Genomic DNA, 25,608 nt, shown 5'->3' with positions numbered 1-25,608 from the left:
CCATCTGAAAGGAATCATGAGGGAAACTTAAAGAATTTTCTGTACTATAAAACCAACTAGAAATTTCAAAGACTCATAAAGTTTGCAGCTCAGCTGGGCATTCATCTAGCAATTTATATTAAATTCCTGAAGGCATTTTTTCTCTTCTTCAGCAGTAGAAAATGGGTTAAATGTATTGAAAAGTATAAAAGCTGCAGAAGAATAACAAAAGGGAGGTATTCTCACTGTGGTTTTTCAGAAAAAAAATCTTCATAGAAATTTTCACCTTGAAAAATATTCAGTGAAATATTCCCTCATAATCAATAATATCTGTGGTAGTAACCTATTACAGACAATGCTTTGTTACAAAAAATGAATAACTCCAATTGATATAGAGAAAAAGGATATTTTTTTCAGGCAAAGAAACTCATGTATTATATTTGCTTTGTCTAGCTCGGTGAGATATCTTGTTTTTCATTCCCTTGTGAATACATCAGGGAAGAGTATAAATTCTGAGTACAGTTTTGAAATGTTATTTTTTGTTTTCTGTCATCTGTAAATGTCCTAGATACCAGGGTTTGGCCCAATCAGCCCATGTTTCAGGGGTTTTGTCCTATACTTTGGGTAGATTGTATCCCAAAATATTGAGAAGGTATTTAGGCTGCTGTGTGAGTCCCAGTCAGTGGCCTTGTAGATCATAAGGTAGGTCATGTTTCCATAAAATCAAGGACATCTTAGAGAACACCACAAGCTGCACATTTTCTGCACATACAGTATCTCACTTCAGGGGACAGGCTCCTACAAGTGCATGCCAAAAGACAGGTGGGGGGTAACTAGGAATGCACAGGCATCTAAGAATTTGAAAATACTCCTTTGCCTTCAAGTCGAGAAGTAATCATAGAGCCCAGCTCTCAACAGCTGTACTGTGATGTGCCTGCAGCTGGATTGCCCTGTTCCACTCACAGGTTAAGTGAATCAATCTGGGTACCTGGGTATTTGTGCTGTGGACATTTCTGGAGTGCAGAGGGAGGCTTCTCTCTCAATACAGTGTTTTGACCTTTATGATAGTAACTCTGTCAAGATCACTATGGTATGGATGTCATCCTGTGGTGCCAGAAGGACTGGAAAATCAGCTCATGAGGGAAAAAAAGCTTTTTGCTTTGGCTACCAAGCTGTGTTCTATAGAATACAAGCAGTATGCTGAAGACAGTAGAGAAAAAGAGGGTTATTGTCAGCAGGTACATACTTTTTTGCACAGTGTTTGAGATGTCATTTGATCTAAAGATGTGCGAAACAAAATGTCCAATGCGACATTTTCTTCAAATCAGTTGTATGCTTTTGGGAAGATATTTCCAACTTGGCCAAATTACTTGCTTGAAGCCTGTATGTCAAACTTTACATAAAAGCCAGTGTTGTCTTGAGTGCTATACTGACCTGTGTTTCAACCTTTTCATGATTGGTCTTGTTCTTGTTTCCCAACAAACTAAAAGTAGAACAAGGTAGGAAACACAACATGATATTGGCTGTATTCACTGTCTGTGTGAAGCAAGGAAAGGGTTTTTTTTCTGAGATATGAGTACATGAAGTACAAGAGAATGAGGCCAATGTAGAAGCAACCAAGCAAGAGAACAACCTTTCTTACCCATGGAAGGCTGCAACCCAACCCCATTTTATCTTAGTAATACTGCTGAGAACTGATAGTGGAAGCAACACTTTCACAGCTATAGGAGAGTCTTAGGAGAGAATAAAAAATAAAGGGCTCAAAATTAGCTATTTACACACTGTGGGACAGGAGATCCTGAAACATTTATAATATAACAAACTGAAAATTGATTGAGTCTTAAAAATGCTAAGGAAATAATGTAATGCTATAAAAAACCCATTGTATTTGAATGCTATATTCTGCTGTCATTTATTTCTGGACAGAAAATAAGAATATTACAGATCTGAGGCCAAAAAGTTATATCCAGCATTTTTTGCAATGTTGAGGAATAGAGAGGCAAACTATGTTTAATGTTGATGATACAAAACTAAATGAGGCATATTAATTTGGACTTTCAGGAAAGCAAAACAAATTTCCTTCCCAAGCAGAAATAATATGCAGATAATATGCAGAGATAAAATTTTTGAGAAGGTCTGAGAAAAAGAAGTCTGACAATAGCTTAGCCAGAAAGTCTGTCTGTAGCTGTTCTGTGACAGCACATCCTCACCTAGTACCTGTCAGCTTAGAGAGTAGTGCTCAAGAAAACTAAAACACTGTTATTTTTTGTACAAAATCACCAGTGACCAACAACAAAATAAAACAATAAAAATAAAACCTCGCAAATTCCTTGTTCAACTAACAAGAGAGATTTGGGCAGTGAATTTGGGAGTGAAGAATAACAGAAGTTATCCACCACACTCCTCAGAGTGTTTACAGTCTGTAGTCCACTGAAACTTCAATCTGAAAGGAAATATTTCACCATATCAATTATGAAACAAGAAAAACAAAAGAGGCCTAGTACATGCTAAAGCAAATTGTACCAAACCAGTACTAACAGTACAACACTTGCAAGCACCTCCAGAGACAAAAAAAATCCCAAATAAAACACTATGCATCAGTCATCAGTCACACTTAGCTACCACAACATAACTGCCACAACTGGAACGAAGCTTACACATGCTTGAGGTTTTCTACTACTTGTGTGCTTATTCTAGTCAAATCTAAAGAGATAAGTGACAGATTTAACCTCATCTATATTTAGTGGATATATTTAGATACTAAAGAATATTTAAAAGTTAATAGTTAATGAAAACATGTTTACTGGTTTAGAAGAGAAGAAAATCTCAGCAAATCAGAGGAAAGCAAGGCATTGGGAGAGCATACAATTCACTATGTAAAAAAGACTCTTAAATTTCCCATTTTGGAATTACGCCAGCCAGTAAAATGCTCCAACAAAAGAACACTAGAAATTTTGGAAAGATTGTTGAGATAGCAGCTTGTAATGTGATGTGATAAAAACAACATGATCTTGGAAAGGAACCTGGTAACAAGAGCTCATATAAAACTATCAGGTTCAAGAAAAGTAAAATTCCATTTGTGATTAGAAGCACTAAAATACACCAAATCCATATTCCTATGAAGTATCCAGCAAATGACAAAATGAAGCCAAGTGACAAAAGCTGAAGTCACAGCCAACAAAAGACCAAAAGGCTCTTACTAGTCCAAAAAAGGATTGTAAGATGACTTTGAGACATGCATGCTCTGGCAAAGGGGTGAGAGAAGAAGGGTGCTTTTGTCTGCTCCTGTAGGAACATGGCTTATTTGATTGAATTATGCCTAGGGAAAAGAAATTTCTGTTGAGGCCTGAGAGAGCACAAGGGGCAATGTGAACATATAAGTTTTAAGAGGGCAAGCCTGACTAAGAACAGCAACAAATAAACACACTCCAGCACTTGGATCCCACTTGCTCATAGTCAGTCATTTCTCAACAGCAGTGCCAGGCTCTGTGAGGTTTTGTCTGATACAAGACAATGGCCACTTCTGATGGCATCTGGGAGACAGATCTGCTCCAGCTTTCTCTTATTAGGTCACACAACATGTTTCTGATATATAGAAGCTGCAGAATAAGACAAAAAGTAAAACAGTTTCTACCCATAAAGTGAGACTAAATGGAAGAATCAGATGTTTAAGTTAGAATTGCAAAGCTACTAGATTTGACCTATTCCATAATAATCAACTTCAGTAGTTAACATTATGCAATTATATGGAGCTCTTGCTATTTCTGTAGTACCAGGCAGGTATTTCATCTCCCCTCAGAAGCTGGAAACATCACACCTGCTTGTGAGAATTGACTGCACGTTCTGACTGTGAGTGTCCCTGCACACTCATCACTGGACTGAGACATTTTCCTGCTACTTTTAATGTTTGTTGGAAGTTTGGACACAGTGTTAATGTGTTTTTGAGATATATTTACTGATGGAGAGTATTAGAACATAAAGTCATGGAAGAGGAAGGGAGGGAGTGGGGGAGGAGGGGAGGGAAGGAGGGAGGGAGGGAGGGAGGGAGGGAAGGAAGGAAGGAAGGAAGGAAGGAAGGAAGGAAGGAAGGAAGGAAGGAAGGAAGGAAGGAAGGAAGGAAGGAAGGAAGGAAGGAAGGAAGGAAGGAAGGAAGGAAGGAAGGAAGGAAGGAAGGAAGGAAGGAAGGAAGGAAGGAAGGAAGGAAGGAAGGAAGGAAGGAAGGAAGGAAGGAAGGAAGGAAAGAAGGAAGGAAGGAAGGAAGGAAGGAAGGAAGGAAGGAAGGAAGGAAGGAAGGAAGGAAGGAAGGAAGGAAGGAAGGAAGGAAGGAAGGAAGGAAGGAAGGAAGGAAAGAAGGAAGGAAGGAAGGAAGGAAGGAAGGAAGGAAGGAAGGAAGGAAGGAAGGAAGGAAGGAAGGAAGGAAGGAAGGAAGGAAGGAAGGAAGGAAGGAAGGAAGGAAGGAAGGAAGGAAGGAAGGAAGGAAGGAAGGAAGGAAGGAAGGAAGGAAGGAAGGAAAAAAAATATTAAATTATGAAGACTCTTTTGGTATGTTCCTCTAATGAATGTTTTTTTCCTGTTTCAGCAAGATGTTATTTTCAGCAGTTCTTGGATTTCAGAACTCCAAATATAGAACATACTTGCACAGAGCATTTTTATCTGTTTAAATTCAGCTCATTGTGTGTGTGTGTCACTTGACGAGGTCCAATTCTTTCAGCAAGCAGGCTTCCAGGCTAAGCTTCCCTGTACGTGTCCCTAGCACTCTTTGCATGTGTCTCTCCTCTTGGAAAATCCTGTGCTCCACAGATCACCCCTTTACCTGGTAAGTAGTTGGTAACTAAGAGGAGTACAAAGTAGCATATTTCTAAATATGTTTTATTTATATATACATATACACACACACACACACACACATATATATACATATACATATACATACATACATATACATACATATATATATATATATATATATATTTTTTTTTTTTGTAAACAAAGTACATTTCCCCATGATTCTAAGACTGGCATATTTTCCCATGCCCACTGTTAATATTATCCAATAAGAACCTCCTTTTCAAGAGTAGTGCTACTACAGACTGCCAATCTGGGAAAATCAGTTATGGCTCTGAGCATATTAAACACGCAGTATTTCTTTTCTTTCAGATCCTCCTTAAACAAAAGCTTTATTTAATTTCATAAGGATGAAAAATGATAAATACATTTTAACTGTATTCCATGTTTATGTCCAAACTGATGGTCAACAGCCCCATCACTACATGGGTCTCACTATAAAATTAGCAGGAATATATACATTATATATGTACAGCACACTGTCATCAGTCTTTCCTTCACTGCAAGCAATTACAGAAACATTAAGTTTCAGAATGGGACTATCTGTTAATGGAATCAAAGGTTTTCCCGAGTTAGCAGGGACCCATAATTGAAATGCATTCTCCTGAACTATTTAGCAAGATAGTGAAGAAGAAAGAATAATATTGATTCATTTCCTGCAAGTGATAATCTAATCAACAAGCAGCAAGATCTGAAGGCTAGAAGCCTCTGTTGTGTACACATTCCAATTCCAAATCATTTTGTGCCTCATTCCTAGTGCAAAGATGTTGAAAGAAAAATGTAGATCACTTCAGTCAAATTTGTCTCTGCAGTCACTTTATCATATTTGCAATTTTCTTCCTTACTATCAACTTTCCATTGTAACACATTACTAAAACAAAATAATGTTTTCACTTGTGAAATGAAAAGTGAAATGATTAATATAAAATTACTCTCATGTTGTGGTGGTGAACACAAAACAAAATAATAATATTTAGAAAAATGGAAAATTAACAAAATTAACAGTGGTGAAAGTCTTCATGAGTTTCTGTAAAGTCATAAGTAAAGTTCCTTCTTTTTTTTTTTTTTTTTTTTTTTTTTTCCCAAACAAACCTAGTCAAATGCTCCTAAGAAAAATATACTACCTTAAAACATACAGGGCATCCAAATTTTTGTCAGTATAATTCTTGTACATCTAAAATTTAAAATCAGAATATAATAATAGTCCTTGTCCCTGCAACAAGAAGAGGCACACTCACCCTCAGAGTCATGTTTTTGTATGGGGCCTTGTTCATTGTGTGTTCAGTTCACACCCACACTCGAGCTGAAAATATGAATCCAGGATAACAATTCTAAATACTTGATTGCAGGGAAGAAGCTGGTAGTTAGAGATTTGAATAACCAGCTGTTCACCTAAATCATACTTCAAATGCAAAAAGGATTACAAGACCCAGCCTCTTCAAATGTTTACCCTTGCATGTGTTTTTTATAAAAGCAAATGCCAGCTTTTGAACAATGACAAGGGTCATTGTTCTTCATAAGTCCTGCTAAGTTTGAACTCCCACTCTCATGAGATCTCTTGTTCTCTCAGGAGTTATATGCATGTACTCCAGCTGAAAATTTTTGCCCAGTGACAAGTTATGCAAAGATTTACATTATATGGTAATAATAGTGCTTGTTGTTCAGCATTGCATATCATCAATGTACCATTCTACACGTCCATTAAACCCAGTTTTATTACTGTAATGTGCAGCTGATATGGCAAAAGTACCAGCTAAAACAGAGAAAGCTTATAGGATATAATTTTAGTGCAATCAGTGCTGTAGCAAGTCCTTGTCTGAAGAGTTTTCAGTGGATGCACCTGCAACGAGAGCATATCAAATCCTTTAACTGTACTTTAGAGGTTTGTTCTGCCTGCAAATTTCCTTTAAGAGTGCAGTTAGTGTTTGGTGGCCAAAATGATTACCTGGCTGCAGACTGGTCTTGCTCATCAGCATTCTGTACCATTGCCACAAGTTGAAGGAGAAAAAAACAAGGAGGAGGGGGAAAAAAACCCTCAAAGACTAGATACATAAATGGGAGAAGTGATTAAAGAAGATCACTGAGGTGGAAAATAAGCTCACAGCCAAGTTGTTTAGAAACAAAATTCCACATACTCTAAAAGTAATGCATTCCAGCAGAGCATTTGTCCTCCTGGTTCTTTGTATGTTTCCCTTAGGACTGCACTACAATGCAGAAGTTAATAATTTGGTGGGGTCAAATAAGGAGGATGTGGTAAAATTTAGTGGAAGGTCCATATATAAACTTGGTACTGATGTGATGAAGATAATAAGGTGTTCATACAGTTGAGGGAAGGAACAGGGTGAACAGATACACTGGAAAAAACCTACCATGCCACCAATCAATGAACCAAACTTGGCTTTGCTCCTCTTGTTCCATTTAAAATCATAAGAACCACTAAATTTTGATGTTCCCACTTAATTTTTTCAACATTTATTATTTCTCAGCCTCAGTTTTGAGTTTTGTTCTTTGACCTGTTGGCAGCAATGTTAGCAGTCAGAAGCCTATCTGTATTTGGAAAAGAGGGTTAAAATTCCATTCTCTACATATATGTTATTATTACAATTTAGGATTCATGTACTAATATTCTCTAAAAAGTTAAAAAGATTACTCATTAGGCATTCAATTTAAGTCATCTGACTTACTCCTGGAAGCTATTACATATTTACATTGACTAAAAGGGTCCTAAATTCTATACATTTTGACTTACAGTCTTCAAATACTGACAGTACTTGAAACTACTTCTGATGGAACACTGAGAAAGCAAAGGATTTAATTTCTTTTTACATGAAAATTTAAATCACTGGTTGATCATTTGTACATGAAAGGGGCATCAACAGAAGTAGGGGAAATGGGTCACAGCTCTTTTTTCTCTGCTCCAGATATCCTGTCCACTGTGACAGAGAAGTCAATAGTATGATTTGGGGATGAGAAGAAAGCAGTTCTGGTTACTTTAAGGTATACCACCCCTCCAATACTGTATGCCAGTTCTGTGCTCTGAGGATGTATTTAGAGCAGTGTTAGCTCAGATTAGGAATTTTTGAAGCAGATCTCCCATGTGCCCCCAGTTACCACATTTTGGTTTACACTGCAGAGCATGCCAATTGTATTTTCAGAAGAAAGGAAGCCAAAGATACCCCAGGAGCCCACCTAATGTCACCCAGTGGGCCAGAATGGTCAGGGGAACACTTCATTCCCCCTCATCTCACCATCTCACACAACTGCTTTGTAAGCAAACATATCCAGTCCAATCCTTTTCACTGTCTGGATCTTCTACTGCTCTTGCTCATCCCATAAATGTAGATATGACCTGAAATCCCCATTTCAAGCTAGGCTGACCAATTTCTTGAAAGGATGCTAACTCCCTAATTCTTGGCTGTCATGTGTCCAAAGCTGACAAGCCAAATTACTGAAATGAGTGTTGCCTGAAATCAGCCCTATGGACAGAAAAATTCACAAGCTAAAGCACACTACTCAGTGCCTTTAAAATATGTACCAAACCCAGGCTTAAAACTTTATCAGACAACATTATATAATGGAAAACCAAATCAACTTGTTTATAAGGGTGGAGACTTTGCCTTCTTAAATTCCAGATTTTTCAAGAGCTACTTTCAAAATGTCTTTAGGAGACTGCACTGATTGTAGTTTTCAGAGGCATCCTCAGCGTTCCAAAGATATCACATTTATGTTTTGCAGCAATCCAAATCAGTGTGCAACCTATGGCAACAGGCCAAATCACATATAATCCCATTCTCTTCAGCAGTTGTTTTCTCAGAACAGATGCTTTAAGCCCACATTAGATTCCACTGAGTGAAACCACCTGCGTACCCTTTTCTAGGGTTTCTTCTTTTTCTTGAACATAAATATATCTTCTCAAAAAATGACCTTTACATCAATAAAATAACAGCATGTGTCAGCAAAAATTATGATTGCTCCTCTTGCATGGAGGAAGGGTGAGTAAGTTTTGATACCTCTTTGTTGGTATAAGCACATAAACAACTTCAGTGGAATCATATTTTTGTCACTTTCAATTTTAAACATTTCTGGGTGCAATATCTCACTTTTGTAGCATAAAACCTTAATGCTACCTATCTGACAGGATGACCTTCCTCTAGTTCCCTCATAGTATACAATACAAAAAATCTGACAGAGAAACAGACAGTTTTACAATTGGTCACTCAAGATCACATCTTACTGCCAGTTTCAGACACTATTAGCTTTGTCATTACTTCTTTTTGATCAGAGAAAATATGACCAGCTATTTATATGCCTTCTCAGAAAATTGGGAATGCCAAGATCTGTCACAAGCCAGACTCTAAATATTTTGATTAGTTCTAGTAAATTCCATCATTGTTTCAGTATTTATTTAATTTTAGAAAGGGAGATATGTGTTTCTAACCTCATACAACAACCCCGAGGAATGTGAGCTTCAGTATTTGATACAATTTGATTTGATACCCTTCACTTATATTGTAAATAATTTCTACATAAATACACATAATAAGTACTTATAATTTCACTGATGGTTTTGAGGGGATTGTTTGATTGAGGGGGGTTATTTTGGGTTGTTTGTTTTTTTTCTTCTTCTTTGATACAGCTGGTGGTATGCACCAGTATAATATTTATCTCCTTGAGCTTAATGGTTCTGGCACTAATTTCTTGATCATCTACCATGATGCTGGACAGATAATTCTACCTAATCATCTCAGAGGATAGCAAGCACATTAGGATCATACAGTCCCACACAGTGAAGCTTTAACTGTCTTGCCAGCTCCAAGCATGAAAGCACAGTGGAACTCTTTATACAGTTCATGAATTACAAATATTTATGAGCATAAGAAAGACCTAGATTCTAGCTGATATAACATCTGTATGTGAGGATCCTTTGACCAACTATGGCAATTCTTTCCAAAAGAGAAAGATGGCTACAATTAGTATAGAAATGAAGTGCTTTCCAAGGAATAGTTTTAAAGGCATTTATCAACATAATATATGGATAGTAAAAATATATTTATCTCACAGTGTACTGAGACATCTTCAATTTACTCTGAAAACTATTTAATCAAGAAACATAGCAAAGCCTTAGTTTCATATATCATTCATGAAATGGAAAATATCACATTATCCTCAGAGTGCAATTATCTGTTATGATTTGAAAATGGTGCTTCCTAAATCATCTTCAGTGTCATTTTGTAGTACGTACCAGATTTTGGGAAAAGAAAATGCAGATTTTAAAGTGGCTCAGGAGAGCTGATTGGCACACATCCGAAGATGGCTTGGCTAGAGTTTTCACCTAAAAATTAACCAATCATTTCAAAAATAAAATAAATTCTTTACAAAATAAATGTATTTTGAAGTATCTTCCTAGTTATAAGGGCCTCCATAAATAATACTGAAGTCCTAGATTTATAAAATAATAACTTTCAAAAATTGCCATTTGTTCAGCAAATGAAAATCAAACTCTGCAATGGCCACCCAGAAATTTCTTATGACAGAGCCTTGTAAATGACTACATTTTTACAAATTTCCTTTTCAGTCTACTCTCATATGGGTGTAAATATATATAGACACACATGCACCACATACATGAAAATTGTTTGAAATGAAAAATTTTAATGTCACAAATGAGAAGCTGCAGTGTGGAAAATAATTAATCATTCAGAGAAAATGCTATGGTCCAAGTCCTCTAAATACCTCAAGCTCTTGAGTGCTTTATACCCCTGCCTTCTTTCTGACTTCAAGTTTGAATAATTTCATTGACCTTGGGGATGTGTCTTAGACATTGGTCCAAGAAGTTTCATGTTTTAATGGGTTATGATGTCATGTGCAACAAAAAGCTTATGTTCAAAGAAAAGGCCATCAACAGTAAAACACTGAAATCTTATGTAAGTGAATATAGATTTTGCTTGCACTCAGCAATGCATATTAACATGGCAGTGAATCACTGCAGCCTGCTACTGTAAGCAATACTGTTTTAACGGGAGGCAATTGGAATAAATCTTGACAGTATATGAAAAATGTTTCCATTTTGCTTTGCTTTAAATTGCTAATCAACTGCTTTCTCTTGATTGCTGTTTCCCAGATATTTCAAGAAATAACTGTATGTTCAAATGAAAATAAACAGAATCAATATGCTTTTAAAGCTGTTTATGATTGTACATGAATGACACATTAGCTACACTTCACAATAGATGCATTGTAAGGCCTTTTCTTTCTAACTGAAATGCACTTTTTGCAGAATAGATTACCTGCTGGGAACTGAGCAAGCTGCATATGTACGCTAACCTATGTGCAGGTAGCTTTCAATTAAAGGCATTTCATCTAATTAAAGGCAGAGTTGTGACCTGGCTGACATTACATTTTCTGGGTATTAGAAATGCAACTTTTCTTGTTTTGCACAATCTGTCAGTGCTCCTCTAGCTGAGGAAAGGAGACATGATGCCTGCACTCATTATCCTTTTGGTTGCTTTATCATTATGTCTATTCTTCACAGACATAATGATATCCTGCCTTAAAATGGGATTTTAACTGTCCAAAGAAAGTCAGTAATATACCTTGCCCCTTGCCTTTTGATGGGTCAGAAAATGAGGCATTACTCATAATGGTTGCTGAGAGAACTCAGTTCTCTGTTCTCCTGGTAACTCTCAAGCAAAAGCCATTAATATCATGCTAAAAAACAACAAGACATGGTACTTTGAGGTGTTTAAGGTATGCTACAACATGGTTTTAGCCCTAAACTTAAGAACTCTGCAAGATAATTTTATAGTTTTGTCAGCTGATGCTTTATAAACTTACTGTATAAGAAGAGTTCTATGTTTTATGGGTAAATAATCTCTAAATTGTAGCAAGGGGGAAACTGAGCAGAGGGAGACTTTTTGATAGAATGGGTGACACAGAACACATATTTAGGAGGGACATCTATGCAGTATCATTAAAATTTAATTTCTTGAAAAATTGTTGAGGGACAAAAGTAAGAGGTTTTTTCATTCAGACTCCCAGTTTCTCTCCTGATCTTCTCTTGCAAAAGCACCAGAGATAATAAGTCCTTTATGCTGGGTGAGGAAGGTTGCGGCTAACACCTAGAGCTTGCACATCTTGTAAAGTCCAGACCCTTCACTACCAGCAACTTATTGGCCAAGCTCTTCAGGAAGCTTGAGTGCAAGAGCACCTAGGCTGGCTTGCATTAGGTGGTGGTTGATCTGCATGTTTTCCTTCCAAACATCCATAGGAGGCCCAAATTTGGTCAATGTGCCCTTTTAAATTACTATGTCAATGTGCTGTGCATGAAAACTACCCACCATTATGATTTTCACGTAGTGCAAAAAGCTATGCTGCTGTGAGTTCTTAAAAATTATTAGAAAACAAAGAAAATGTCCCTTATTTGTAAGGAGCTGCCTCTCACCTTGTTACAGCATTTATATGCTAACGGTTATAGGTAAAAATCTCTCCAATATTAAACTAATTTCTTCCTAATGACTTTTTATTTAACACATCTTAAAACTCTATAAATACTCTATTCTCACACACTCCATAGACAGCTGAAATAGAAAGCTCTTATTATTTACTCTGTTCACAACAGTTGATGTTTTAGAAAGAGGCAGCTGTAGATTAACTAAGTTAATTCCTCTGGTGGTGTTCAGATGATTCAGTTGCTCATAAATGCAACTTTTTATTCCTTAGAAAATATCCTAAAATATTGCATTTTAAAAATTACAGAATGGATTCATGTGTATCAAGGATTATAGCTGAAGAATTTACTACATGTGATGTTTAGCCTGATTTAATTTCTTGCTGTTTATCCTGGGCATGATTCAAAGTAACAGAAGTTAATTCAAAGTAACAGAAGTTAATTCTTTGGAGATAATAAATCTAACTAAATGCTTCCTTATTCAAGTTAAACCTTCCCTAAATTGCTGTAATTACAAAAAAAAAAAAAAAAACAAAAAAAAAAAAACAAATACAGCATGTGTACAAATCAGGGGCCTTCTTCTTTTGACCTCAATTTCTTGAATATTGGGTGATGTTTTGTATTTTACTGTTTACTTTTCAGGAGCTGCTGCAATGGTGGAATAATTTTTAGAAGTCCAGAAACTTCTCCAAAGTATGCTCTAGGTTAAGCCATCTTCTGGCCTCTCTCTGGAACAGCAAATAATACACTGACTACATTAACAGCGATGATGATGAGGCAGGGAGGGAGGGAAGAGCACACAGATCAGCCATACAGCTGCAGCATCAAAGTTCTCCAAGATTCCTCCCATTTTGAGATCTTGAGGTTTCAGACTACCACCAACAATGTTGAAAGAACTGAAGCCCTGAAAACAGAATAGTCAACTTAATAGCAATGAATATTGTTGTTCATTGTTCTTCATATAAATAAAAGTTCATGAAAGAAGCAAACCTAGACAATGATCCAAATTCTTAAATGCCGTACTTGAAAACGAAAATATACTAAGTTTCTCCATTTTCCAAGAAGATATTATCTGCTCATTTTAGGAAGCAATTGAAGCTGGACAGCAACCATTTAAACAAGCAATCTCTTCGTAATCAAAATTAATAATTAATCCAATAAATTATATAATTTTGTGCCAAATTTTATCCCAGATGTTGCTGGTTCAAACTGACTTTAATTTTTGAGAGATGTGCAGGAACTGACTGTGAGCAAAGCCCTGACTTCTAATGTACAGAAGAGTTCCTTAACTTTGAAGAGATTTTACATAGATTTGAAACATTGATAACTATGGAGTTCAATAGTTCTTTATGTCTCAGGCATTTTTGGGTTTTTTTTCAGATTTCTTTTCTAATCCCCAAACAACTCATATTATCACATACAAGTTTCTTCCTTGCTCAGCCCCATGGGAAGCTTTTTGGTTGTGATGTAGTAACATAAAAACCCCTGAAATCCAGGTGTGGTCTATCTCATTCCACTGTTGACAAGCAGTTTTATCCCCAAACAAGGACTCATTAATTTACTTACTATGAACCTTTTTCAGTTTTAATTCCTACCATAAGTTTGTAATTGTGCCTGAGCACTACCTTTAGTATTCAAAGATACCAAGGAGAAGAAGAGTGTCATTCCAAAAAGAAGCATTTTTTATATGAACTCTTTACTAGATTTTGCAATCGTGCTTAGAGGCTTTCATGTGGTAATTAATTGTGCTTTCACAGGTTAAAGAAATTGGTTTCACTCCAAAGTAAGGTGATGGTTCAGAAGATTTAGCTTTTCGGTCTCACTTTTTGCTTATGAAATATGTGCACTTAGGCATATATCTTAAAAGCACAAAAAATTTCCATCTGAAAATGGTTCTTGAGCTATTCAAATGGATCTTGAGCAGTCCAAATGGATCTGTTTATCACGGCTGTAATAACCAGTGCTAGTGACACTATTGAGCCAAAATTCAACTAATTTGGAGAGGTTCTGCTAGAAGAGTTGTCCACACTGTGGGGTCCCAATCATACTGCATAGTGGAGAAAACTCTTCTTTCAACTTTTACTTCCATCATGTTTATCTGGGCTTTTTTCTTCTGATACAGCAGATATCTGAGTATTGGGAATATTTTTTATTCTCAATAATTTTTGATATTTCCTATGTAAACCTATACGTATCTGCTAAAACTGTAGAATACTTTCTGTTTATATATTTAAGTTTATTTTACTAAAAGCATGGTAAGATAAAGATTAAAAATTTCCCTTGCTTCAATATAGCACAATTCCACTCTAATCGCTGAGTGTAGCCAAAAGGTAATAGCTGTATATAGTTAGATATTAAAGTAATTCTATGAACAGACTGTTGTTTTAAAATAGAAGAACAATGAGTTCTTCTTTTTCTGAAATTCCATTTTACAGACTGATCAGTGTAAAGTAACAGGAAAGTGAGGAACAGAAATATAATAAAAATATTGAGCCTTTAAGAAATGAGTAGGGGGAAGTTAAGAAAGAGATGTTATCCAGACAATAGAAGTGGTTCTTGCTGTAAAAAACTTCAAAAGAAATAAGAAATCTAGTTGCACTCAAATTAAAATACAAATATGAAATCATATGTTAAGAGAAATGACATTGTTAGAGAATGCACTGTAGACACCCCTTTCATCACTACAATGATCCATATCCAGCCTATGTTATCAGAAGACATTGTCATCTGAAGGATTTCTGCAGACCTGAGAGAAATGGATGGTCTTCTCATGTGAATATATACTCTTTCATGATTCTCAGAGGTTCAAGGGGCTGAACTGGTACTGAGAATTCACTATTTCCATCACAAGAGATGTCACAAGGCACATTAGAAAAACAGATTATGTGCTTATACAGCACAGTTTTCTTTTGTGGCTATTGCTGAAAAACCCAGGCTAAATATTTAAGTTCTTTTTAACAGTATGTGAAAGTACAACATGAGAGGCTCCAGTGCAGTCACATTATGATACCTTGAGCTATAATCTTTCATTCATTAACCCAGAGGGCTTTGTATACACATATAAGTAATGCCACAGCTTAATCTTTTCTCTGGGCATGAATTTAAGCCACATGGTTTTTAACATTTAGAAATCTGGGAGCAGTTCATGCACAGTTCTTGTGCCTCAGCATGGAGGGTCTAAATTGTTGATTGATACTAATTGTGGCTCTGTGCCTGAGCCCCAGTTTTGATCTACATTAGCCCCTTTTCTCATTTGCAAGTTATGTAGATTTGCCAAGTGCATGTCAACCTTTCACTCGCAGCAGCAATCACAGAGATATTAAAGGCAGTTTTCAATTAACTTGTTCAGGTACTGGTGAACACTTCATTGCAGAATCCCGATCTTGGAACAGAAATGAGGTTTTTTCCCAAAGCAAAAATAGTACCTAACAATTTAAAAAAATGTATTTGTCTCTATTGTTCCTATTTTTCACCTCAGATAATCAAGGCTAATATTGAAATCACCAAATATGTCTGGTGCAATATAGTCACAGTGCCTCATTGGGAAAATAAATTTAGTTAGCATTTCCATTTGTAGAATAAGGATTTAAGTCTGGAGACAGGAGGTTAATGACATTTTCATGCACTATAGCATTTTGTTAAAATCTGGTACAGTAGAAGGAAATAGAACTTTATGATGCTTATTGCATAAATACTTAATATTCTCCCTCACCCTCAGCACAATCTGTGCCAGTCAAATATACAGTCCTGTAGTAAGCCAACTTAACATTAAGAACTGTCTTAGCTCTGATGCTTCAAGCAACATTTTCTTGATGACAGGAAGGAAAACCAATAAGGAAATGCTTACTCTTTTTCCTTTCTGAAAAGTTCTACCTCAAATTTGCTAGATTAAAATGACATAAGCACCATGTCTTCTTATAAAACAATGTCATTGACGTGCACCTGAGCAGAAAAAAATGAGAAGATATGTTCTGGAAAGTTTTTATTTTTAATGATTGTGCTGTATTTAAATTTATTGAGATGCTAAAGGTGTGAAATTCCAGTTTACCCCTCAGGTCAGGAGCTATGTTTGTACAGTTCCAAATCTCTGTTGAATTGGCTCTCCTGTTTTCCTGAGAAAAGCAATATAAACAGAAGATCCAATGCTTGTTGCTTTCTTCTTTAATTCGTCAGCACCTTCTGTCTAGAGGGGCTGTGGTGCCAGACAGTGTGCTGCATAAAGAGTGCAGCAGACAAATTGCATTACATCTTGTGGCATATATACTCACATAGGAGTGCCTTGAAAAATCTAAATTATAACTTCTGTCTGAATCTCAGCCACCACACTGGAAATGTGGTTGAAATGGATGACTTTCATGGCTTAGGTGTGACAATCCCAAATGTAGTGTCCCCTTCCCCTCCCCCTCACAAGACTCTCCCAAACCAGATAATGCTCACTTGTTCCCCCTATTTCCCCTCCCTCTTCTGGGGATGGAGTCGAGAACTGGAGGTACAAAAGGGTGAAAATTACAGCTTGAGATGAAAACAATTTTCTGGAAACAGTAATGAGATAAGAAAATTAACACTAACAACAACAATATTGATTTTTTAAAAGTATACATAAAGAGAATTATTCACATGCAAAAAAATGTTTATTGCAGAGCCTGACTGACACAACCATAGCTACCTTTTTGCTGACTGCAGAAAGAAACACCTTTCTTCCAAGAAGGGAGAGAAAAGAGTCCCTTTCCCCACCCCCTGGCAATGATATAAGATGGCATTTTTCTGTTCGTTTTGTGCCAGTGACAAAAACCTTCTATCTTATGTGTTACAAAGCTACTGCTTTCTTTAAATTAACTTTACCTATATATTTATGTCAATATATTCACAAGCTCTGGAATGCTATAAAAGAGGTGACACACTTCTACTATGATTGCCTTTTTAAAAGCCATTGGGTTTTTATGGGTTTTCAGAAAGAACTGATTGTGTCAGAGCACAGATAACAATAATGCGATAACATAGCCTTTTTGGTGTTTTCCAGATGAACACTAAAAATGTATTTGGAGCAACTTTTGGGGAATAATGCAAATTATAATGCAAATTTTGGGGAAAAACTATTAAGGAATTCTTTCCAAGAATTTGGACATTGGTAACAAATTAAAGTTTGAGGAAAATTCAATAATATATGGATGACTGTCAGCAGGAGATAGCTGAGAAAGGGAAATTTGCATTTTTGATTTTACATATAAACTGCTACAGCATTAGCAGGTCAGTAAAAATCAAACTGAAGTTTCTTACTTTAAGAACTATGTGCATTTTTGTTGAATAACTCCATATAATCATTCCAGAGTTTTGGAAAGTCTTGATATTGAATTTACCAAAGCTATCTTCCTAGGCTGGCATTAACTTTTTTGCTTACCTAATAATAAGAAGAAAATATTTCATATTCACAGTTCAACCAGTAGAAAGACAAGATTCTGTTACCTATCTTTGTCTTTTCATTGTCAGCTTGGAGCATCTGGGGAGGTGTTAAAGTGACTACCTCTTCATCAACTTTTTCCCTGTAATTCTATTTTATGATATATTTATGACATCTAGACTACTGTAGAGGAAAATATGGTCAGCAAAACTTATTAATTTACCAGTGTTTCTGATCATTACCATGTTTTAAATGCAATTTACCAGGAAAAAAACAAAGTTTTATATAATACATTGGGAATTAAATTCCTCTTCTTAATTGTACAATTCTTAATCTTTTTGAATAGACAATGAAATTCACAGTTGCATGACTAAGTGCAAGATTTGACAACTTTTTCAATTTATTACAGTAAATTACAATTTCACTGAAGCACTCATTCTAGGTTAATTAAAATGCAAGTTGCCAGTAAATGAATTATGCAAATAAGATATTGCACAAGTCATGCAGTAATTACCAATTCTACATTTATAACCTTATTGATTTTCAATAACTTGCCCTAAATCTCAAATGTGTAATGTGTAATTAAAGAAAAGATTAAGCACAAAGTGTTATGCGAGGGGTTTTGAAAATAAACTCATATTAAATCATTATTTTCATTCTTTTTGCAGTAAACCCTTTTGGAGATGCAAATTTTGATATGGATGATTTTGATCATCACTCAGCCAATCTCAGTTTTCATCAGATTGCCTAAAAACCAGAGAATCCCTCATTTCTTACACAGTTTTAGAAGTCAGAATGTCCGTTCTTCATATGAATCACGTTATTTTTATAGAATACTAGGAATAAGTCTTAGAAAAAATGACTGGCTCTGGAAGGAACAAAAGATCATCTTCTTGTTTGATTCTCTGCCTTGACTTCCTCTTCAGAAGTTGTGCCCTAGGGAGATTCTTGTGAGACATTCCAGCCTAAAACCAATCTCTCACTCCCATCTTTTGCAATTTCAAAGGACTGTTGTGAATTTCATTGGAGATTCCTTGTGATGCAAATAATCACATCTAGAAAAGGGTCATCTCTACTGCAATCCCAAACTACAGTATGGAGGTCTCACTCCCAATGCCAGGTGCAGGAGCTCACACAGGACTGTCTAACTCTTTCACCACCCAGAAACTCGGTTTGTCCCAGTTGGAAAGTATGAACATAATTTAATGGGAAAAAAATTTGAATATTATTAACTAAAATTAGCTCTGTATTATCAGATGACTTCTGAACCATTTTAGTGTCACTGTCTCAGACACTAATTTTTGTTTTCCCCCAGGAGCCCCCCAGATTTTTGCCAGTAATAAGATTTTCTAAAATGTGGATTGATATGGAGGTGGCATTACTGTAACATTTATAACTAGGAGCGACAGCAAAAGTTATAAATCTGCACACAAAAGTAAGAAAAAACTGTCTCTTTGGTTAATTAGAATTTAATTACTGTATCACTTCATTAATGACTTTTAAAAGGGTTTAACTTTCTTTTCATTGTAACTTCAGGGCATCGGAAAGGTACTACCTTTTTATGGTTTGTATTCCTCAGCCTTCCCAAAGAAACTACTGCAGAACACAGTGGTACAAAAGGCCAAAAGTCTGCTGGACTTCACACACTTAACACGTGTAGAGGTAATTGCCAGATAGCAGTGTGATTTCAGTTGCTGCTCGCTATTAGCTAAGGTTCAGGCAATTATCCATGCCTGAAAAGTACAGCCTAGTCCTGGAAATATTTTGGATACAAGAGGAAACAGCACTAGATGGTTCAGTCCAGCCAATCAGGGCTGCCCCTGACCCACCACCCAGCAGTGCTTTCTCCCCAGCCCCAGTAACTCTCCGGAGGCTGTGGTGACAGCAGGAATCAGGGCTTGCTTCTTCTTGGTTTGTTTTATCATGGGCAAAGCTGCTGAAGGAGTCATTCGTCAACATCTTTATGCTCCCTGGAGAAATAAGGCAACATTACACTTTGCTGCTATGCAGTGCTGTAATAAGCAAGAGAGGAAGAGAATTACTTTGATGAAAGTAACATCAGCTATGTTCAGTCACATTTAATGTTTTCTTGGATTGTTCACAGAGGATACCAAAATACTGCAAAACTTATGCCCACCTTGCAACACAAACACAGAACAATCTGGGTGGTTTGTGCACGAGAGAAAGTCCCAAGGTGAAGATTCCAGCTGAAGACAATTGTCACTGCCTCTCCTCACAATTATAGAGACCCCCTTTGGCTAAAAAGCACCAAAAAAACCTTTGGCTATGCAGATATTCTAAAATCTTGTCTCCTCTCATCCAAACAGCCAGGTTAGGAAAGCTCTATAGACTGTCTGAGGAAATCATTCCTTGCCCAATCCTTTCCAGACCTTCATGTTCTCTTTTAAAATGGTCTGTAGATGCCACTGTCTCATGTATTGTGTTATTTACCATGATATTTCAGACAGCAAACATCAAGGTCGTGTGAAGGTTTCAGCAATAAATGGAATCTTTTCAGTGTCAAGATATGAAATTTGTTCAGTTTTAGAATAAAAGGAATATAAATTGCTTAGAAGGGAATAAAAAAGGAGTTGTAAGACAAGGTGGCAAAAGAAATGTGAGTTGCAGCCCCAGGTGGCACAAAGGAACTGAAGAAGGTCTATGAAGACTCTGTGGGGTACTGTGCTATGTGGAAGCTCTAGGAAATGCTGAGCATGTGTACTGCTCTGGCAGATCTGGTGGCAAAACTATCTGATTTCAGTGGACAAAATTAATATTTAGGACAACCTAAACAATCACTGTGATGAAGATTCAGTCTTAGTGAATATATACAAGTGATTAAAAGTGCTCTGAATTGAGAAGCTATCTGTATTGCTAACTGTATTGCTTGCTCACATTAAATAAGCAAAAGTAACACAGACAAAATCCAGGGCTAGTGTTCCAGAAAGGAAAACATTTAAACAACATTTAAGAAAACAAAACTAAAAACTGATTCTCTAACTAAACCACTAACTAAAAGTAAAGAGATAACTTAAATTTGTAACACTCTTCTTCCATATCTGAATTTTGGACTAGTACTTCAGTGACTATTCAAAACAATTTGCATATGAAAGTTTAAAAATTAATGTTATTTTTGCTTTCTTCCATTGCCTTAAAACAAGCAAACATGTCCCTCCCTCCCCAAACAAATGAACAAACAAAATCCTCAACCCTCAAACCCCACAGGTTATTAAAAATCCCCTAAGGGACCTGGAATTCATTGACTTTAAAACTTGGTGCAGAGTGATCTGGGCTGATCCAGTGTAAGAACGTTTGAACTGCACACAAGGCAAAAGCTTGCTAACAATGAAATGTAATAGACTGTGGAATGATCTCCCCAGAGAAATAGCAATGCTTGATGCCTAAAGCCAGACTAGATAAAGCAACAGGAAACACACTGTTGTGCACAACACCATAATGTAATGTGGCCAAGAAGTGACTCAATTGCTATTTCTTTTCTCTCTGAAAATCTATATTTCTGTGATATTGTTGTGGTAACAAGCAGCAATACAGCTCTTTTGATAATATCCATTAGGTAATGGAACAGCAATGACTATGTAGAAAATGGATAGGGAAGTTTTGTCCTATTTGATATCAAAATGGAAGGCTTTTTGGCAGAAGGGAGGAGATTTTTATCCAAAATCATTTCATGAGCTGAGGGAGTTCTGAATGAACAACAGCCCATCATGATGTGCTGAAAGCTCACAAGGAGGGGCTTCAAGGTTCAAAAGAACACTTTGCAGAAATAAGATCCATGCACAATCATTAGAGGTATAAGAAGTTATTGTCACTGACTATTTTGGTCTGAGTACAGCAAAGTTCTCTACTGATTCTCAAGTATTTATGTTCCTGGACATTACTGCTCATCTTCTTTTGGCTGAGAATGGAATATTTATATCTTCTTTTTACTTTTCTATAGAACTGAAACAATAGCATCAGCAAAACTGGATGTAATACAAAAGAAACAAAGAAATTTCTTGCTTTGAAAACTCAATGAAAAAGCTTCATAAAACACCATGAAAGGAAAGAAATTTACAACAGAGAATGGCTGGAAATGTCAATTTACTTTAAACTGAACAGTAAAAGTTATTTCTTGCAGGAACAAGAAAATGTCACTGGGACTAAAATAGTACCACTTCGTTTAAACCTGTTAATAGCTAGAAGGGTAGCTACAAAGAAATGCTTGTGACAAAGGCTTGTGACAAATATTTGTTCTGTTGAGTGTTGCAGTTGTCTGTATGACAATGTGCTTTTCATATTAGACCAAATAAATAGAAACCTATTTTCTAAGCAAATGGGAATTGGAAATGGGAAAAAGGGAGGCATTATCTGATCTTGAGCTTTAGGAAAAATTAATTATTCCTTTGTTGTAAAATTTTTTATCATGAGAATCTTTATCAAATGCAACACTATGTATGCAGAAATGTCCTGAGGCAATAGCAGAAGAAATTCAGTCAGTGCCACAGCAAATGATCAGATTGTACAGGGGCAATCAATTCAAAGCACAAACAATAACATTTAAACAAATAATAATAAATGATCCAAACCAAACTAACTCTTTAATTAAAAAGCCTTCAGAGAGATGAAGGACCTAGGGAGGGAGAGAGATCAAATCTTCGTCAGGAAGGCTAGTGTAAGGAAAAGCAGTTCAGGAGAAAAAAATGCTTTCTGAGGAAATTCTTTTTTTTTTTTTTTTTTTTTTGACAAAATATGTTGAATTAGATCTTCAAACACAAGGATTAAATAAAAGAAAATTGATGGGAAGGGCTGATTTGGTAGATAGCTGCAAAGGATCATTCAGCTCCAATTCTTTTTTTTTTGAAAGAGTGATGCAGAATTGGTTAGCAGTGAAATAAAATCTGTCTTCTCCCTACTAGAGGTGTCCTTATAAGAAAAGAAAATTTATAACAAAATAACAAGCCATGGACTTTTCTGGAGAGGTGACTCAGCTGGGATGATTTGACAATTCTGGCTGAAGATCCTGTTGCAGTCAATTAGACGCCACTCCTGCATGTACTAACATTTAATTTAAATAAGATCTGGAAGAAAGGTACTTATTATTTCAGATCAAATACACCTGAACATGGAATTCAACAGTAAAACAAAAGACTAACAGACTACAAAAAATAAAACACCCCACCCAGAAAACCAAACAACTAAACCCCAACATTGATCATCAAGGAAAAAAAAGAGAATCTGGGAGAGTATTTTGTTTGAATTACCCTCAAGCATCTTTCTGAAAAGAAGTTTGAAATTCTGTCAGTCTTTTCTTCATTCTCTCAGAGTTTTAATAAGTAAACAATTGTTCAGTTGTTGAGGCCTGACCTACTGTAAAGCTGAGTCCATTTTAGCGAGATTAGCAAATAATGGAATATTTAAAAGACTGACATGTAGTGGGGAAAATCCCATATTAGTGATGGTTACTGGAAGTCATATACCCTTAAAAGTACAAAAAAAAAAAATCTAAGCTTATAGGGAAAGGTAATAAGTTTCAAAAAAAGCAGATAATCTGTTGGGAAAAAAGGAAAAAATATCCCACAACCAGATTTGTGGGCTTACCAGTACATTTTTGACTCTGAAGCACCAGACATTGCATATGGTCTCTCTTTATTGCCTTTTCCAAGAAAATGGAAAGTGTTCCCACAGTTTGCGTTTTCTGATATACCTGCAGATCTGTGTTTCAGTAGGACTTTGTTTGGAAAAAGTTATTTCTTGTTTTCCCTAAGAGGCCAAATTCAGTGAAATGCACATTAATTATATTGACTCCTGTTCAGTTTTCCACCCACTTTTTGGATCAAAACTGTGAATCTTACCAAGACCTAACAAAAGCTTTATTGACCTTTCAAGGTACATATTCTAACTTAAAGGTACATATTCCAATTTCAAGGTACATATTCCAACATATTCCAATTCCATACAAAAGGCCATGCACAAGTGATTTCCTTGTGTTTCTAGCAAGCAGTAAGGGATGGCAACAGCAATCTTTAGCCCACTATATGTTGGAAAAATTGGATGAAATTTCACAGGATGAAGTAATTTGCCCTGTTTTTTCTTTGCTTAATTTCAAAAATTTCATGTCAGTGATGGAGTTGTTTGAATTTATTTGATTTCATTTTTTGTTAGTTTCATGAGTCTTTGATGATGAAACTATTAGACAACACAAATGTGAGTTTCACTACAGCTGTTCAGGCACATCACTGAAGTACACACTTCAAATTCAAAAGGAACTCTTGGCTGCTTAGTCCTTTTCAAAATGATGGTATTTATTCAAGAGACTCACTTCTGGCCTTTTTTTTTTTTTTCTAAAAGAAAGCATTCAGTCACATACACGTGTAACTCCACTTTCTTATCTCGAGGCCAATCCTGAAATCCTTTTCAATATTCATCCTGGCAGGAATTTTTATTTTCAGAGGAAATAAAGGTAGAGTAAGGATTTAAGGAATGACCAATATTGTCTATGTTCATTTCACTCACTTTCTTTAGTTTTAGGGGTATTGTTTTTGTTCCTTTCCTGGCCCATCTCTCTTCAAACCAAACTTATTTTGCTCACTAGTTTAATGTTGCAATCTTCCAAAGAATACCATTTTTGGAACAGCTTAAGGAAAACATTGTTACAATGTTCGATAGCCTGGGGCATATAGCACTTTGCAGAAGAGAAAAACAAAGTGTGTTTTTTGCTGACAGAATAAAGAAGCTGAGTTTTCAACAGTTTCTGCCCAGAGGCAAAGTGAACAATTGTCTTAAGTCCAGTTTTTGGAACTACAAGAAATCAATTATTTTTTCCTGTGCTAATATTGGGCTTAGATCTCTCCACAGCACTGGAGCCAAACTTGAGCAGTTTTACATCCTGTGAATAGAACAGTAATAGCCATAATTATGTAGTATTGAGTAATCTGAGACCAAGTTCCCTCCCTGCCTCACAGTATACAAATCTTAATTTGGATTGTAGATTTGTCCTAGTTTCCTGGTTCATAGCAAGTGAACAGATTTCAAGGTTTTGGAAGTTGACAGTTCTGTTCAGAACGACTGGTCAGTACTCGTGTAGAAGGGACAGACTAGCAAGCTGCTTTTTAGCAACAGCAAAACATCACACATCTCCAAGACCAGTAGTCTTTCTGCTCTGTTTCATACTAATGTCTATTAGCTGGAGAATAAAGCACTCCACCTTTTTTCTTAGGTGTATGTTTTGTTGGCAAAATACTGTCAGTTCCATTTTCCTCACAAAGAAACTGTTAATGAGCTCCCTCTCCCCATTCTAATATTTCTGGTAAATTCTAATTAAGATTAAGCATCATCTATAAGAAAGCTCATTCTGTCTCTTACAGTATCTGTCTTGCTACTGCAAGTTTTTCTTACTGACAGAAAGAAAAGGATCTTAGTGAAACATATCATTATATTCAAACCACATTTTTGAAAAAGAAAATAAAATTACTTAAATATCACAAATCTAGTGCAAAAAAAGTTTTTTAAAACTAGACTTTATTGTGCTAGCTATTTTTGATCTTGCCTGAGAACATAGCACGTCTGTCAGCAGACAACAGGAAAGTACAGGGCTGAGATATAGTCCAACAAGTGAACACACCATTTTGTTGCATTTTACTCTACTCTTATTACTGTCCAGATTTCTGTCCCAACTACCAGAGCTGCAAATGAGAACATAGAACCAGTTGAGGGAGTGATAGACAAATATAGACATAGCTACAAGTACAGACATAGCTGCAAGTACAGATATAGCTCTTTATTAACTTTGGTTCTTAATATATTATGAAAAGCTGTTCCACAAATAGGTATTGTTTTTATAAGAGGTCAGGGATTTTGGTACTTTCTAATTACAATGGATTGAGCTTGATGAAAAATCCATTTAATTTAAAGAATCTCATTCAAGAAACAATCTGAAAGT

The sequence above is a fragment of the Anomalospiza imberbis genome, chromosome 1, assembly GCF_031753505.1.
Source record: "Anomalospiza imberbis isolate Cuckoo-Finch-1a 21T00152 chromosome 1, ASM3175350v1, whole genome shotgun sequence".
NCBI lineage: Eukaryota > Metazoa > Chordata > Aves > Passeriformes > Viduidae > Anomalospiza > Anomalospiza imberbis.
Note: the sequence above shows the minus strand (reverse complement) of the source record.